This window comes from Moschus berezovskii, chromosome 5 (genome assembly GCF_049115385.1).
Source record: "Moschus berezovskii isolate FMDL1 chromosome 5, NW_MosBer_1.0, whole genome shotgun sequence".
Classification (NCBI taxonomy): domain Eukaryota; kingdom Metazoa; phylum Chordata; class Mammalia; order Artiodactyla; family Moschidae; genus Moschus; species Moschus berezovskii.
In genome coordinates this window covers 103779021-103781509 of record NC_142464.1, presented here as the reverse complement: position 1 = coordinate 103781509, position 2489 = coordinate 103779021, and the positions used below count along the sequence as shown (strand labels likewise).

At 33.2% G+C, this 2489-nt stretch overlaps 1 non-coding gene across 1 annotated transcript; it reads left to right on the top strand.

Moving 5' to 3' along the window:
- Window positions 1-494: 494 nt before the first annotated feature.
- On the top strand, window positions 495-599 carry LOC129562266 (U6 spliceosomal RNA). The gene has a single exon (XR_008687180.2). It is a non-coding gene; the product is annotated as a U6 spliceosomal RNA (small nuclear RNA).
- Window positions 600-2489: the final 1890 nt, after the last annotated feature.

Below are 2489 nucleotides of genomic sequence, written 5' to 3'. Positions count from 1 at the left end.
GTTTATTAGAGAGTAAAGAGAGATGAGAATGGGAAGAAGGTTAAGACTTTAAATGTCTTAAATTTTGTGCTGTTAAATGGTGATATGATGCTTTCAAAAAGCTTTTCCTCAACTCTTAGTCACTGCTCAACCCCCTGCAATCTGTAATCTTGCATCTTATTGAAAAGCTAGGTAAGCATTCACCTAAATATTAAATTGGATCCTGTTTTGACTTTCCTTCTAACATTTCCTCTTCTCCACCTTCCACCCTTGTCCAATCGATGACAAATCCTGTTAATTTTATTTCCAGAACTGCTCTCAAATTCAAAGCATCATATCCATTCTTTCTGCCACTAATTAAATTCAGATTATTAAAATATTTTCTACCTGATTTCCTACTCACATTGTGGCCAGTCACTTCTGAAACACTGAACATTGATCTGCTCTATTAAGCTTCTATTTTAAACTTATTTAATCTGCCAGAACCACTATTAATTCTAACTTTAATATTTTGTGTGTTCATTTTGGCAGCACATATACTAAAGTTGGAATGATACATAGGAGATTATCATGGCCCCTGTGCAAGGATGATGCAAACTTGTGAAACATTAAAAGAATAATAATAACATTCTGTGAGAAGAAACGACTTTAGCAATGTTCTACATGTTAAAGACTCTGTATTTTCCTTTTATATGACTAATTGTTAAGAGGTTAATTAGTGAGGTCATAAGCAGTGGCTAAATTATCTTAGATCTGGTGAATAAAATTAACCTTCTATGAAAAACATTTTAAAGGTTTGCATGAACAATGTAGAACAAATATCCTTACAAATATAGTTTTCTATAAAAAAGTTACAAGTCACCAGGTTACAAACCAGTATTCTTTAATCTATTTATACAATCTATCTATTATTACAGAAAGCTCTTTTCTTAGAGACACAACTTGGAAATGCACTTTCTGATAAGATCCAAAATAAATATGAATTATCTTATTAGAGGTTACAAAATCATGCTTTTCTCATTTATCAGTTCATTAACATTGTGGCTTCCCTGGTGGCTCAGAGGTTAAAGCGTCTGCCTGGAATTCAGGAGACCTGGGTTCGATCCCTGGGTCAGGAAGATGCCCTGGAGAAGGAAATGGCAACCCACTCCAGTACTCTTGCTTGGAGAATCCCATGGAGGGAGGAGCCTGGTGGGCTACAGTCCATGGGGTCGCAAAGAGTCGGACACGACTGAGCAAATTCACTTCACTTCACTTCACTAACATCTTTCAGTGACAATTCATTGTAGAGAACTTTTCTTCATTAGCTAGGACTATTTGGTCATCTTCAAATTTAACTCACAAAGGGAAAGCAAGACAAGGTTTTTATTCTTAGCCTTTTGCTTTTAAATAAAATGGTTAATGAATTAAATTCTGTTTTGTTGGCTCTCTCTTATACATTATGAACTTTTGGACTTTTACATAATGGAAAGTTTCAGTAGCATTTGTTATTCTTATTGATGCCCAAATGTCACTGTCTTTAGCTATTCATACCTTCTTCATTTTAGTGTCTATTTATGGCCTTTCAACATAACTCACATTCTTTGATGGCCTGTATTTTGGCTACTCGTGCAGACTCAGAACAACAAATAACAGATTCTGGACCTAGACTGACCGAGTTTAGTATACCTGATCTCCACTTATCAAGCTGTGTATTCCTGAGTATCAGTTTGCCTTTCTGTGCCTTGGTTACCTTATCATTCAATGGCAATATTAATAACATAATATGAATAACATAACAATATAATATAAAATACCACATCACTATAATTATATAGCTACAATTACAACAATCCTAATCCTATGCAGTAGGACTTAAAATAATATGAATATATATATTATTTATATATTTTATACATTTATATATATATAAAACAGTGTCTGGCTTATGGATTGGAAATTCTGGTTAAGTGTTTTCATTATATTGCTTTTAATAACATTCCATAGTAGCAAGAAGACAGGTAGTACTACTTCAGATATATAACTGAAATATTTGCTAAAGATATGTGTATAGACATATATATGTTAATGTGAATATTTGCTAATAATAATGTAATATAATAATGGGGCTTTGAGCAAAATCAAACAATCAAAAATACTTTGTAAATAAAGAGAGACAATGAAATGCAAAATTAAAGAGATATTCTTTGATCTGTGATAGTTTAAATGCAGATGTACTTAAAAGTAGGAAGTTAAGCTCTAGAGGCCCTTTGCAAGGCTATAATTCCATAATAGAAAAAGAAGTTTTCCCAGATTTGAGATCTACGCATGCACATTTTCTATTAAGATATACATAGAAAAAGAAAGTTAGGTAGACATATACTGCAATTCAGATTTGCCTACTTACAGATGGTAACATTCTGTGCAATAATAATGCTCTCAAAACCATTTGCAAATTTGTCCAGCAACAACTCTGCCTTTAATGATGAAGTTTCCACAGTGGCAGATGGCAGAGTGAGCAGTGAAGGATG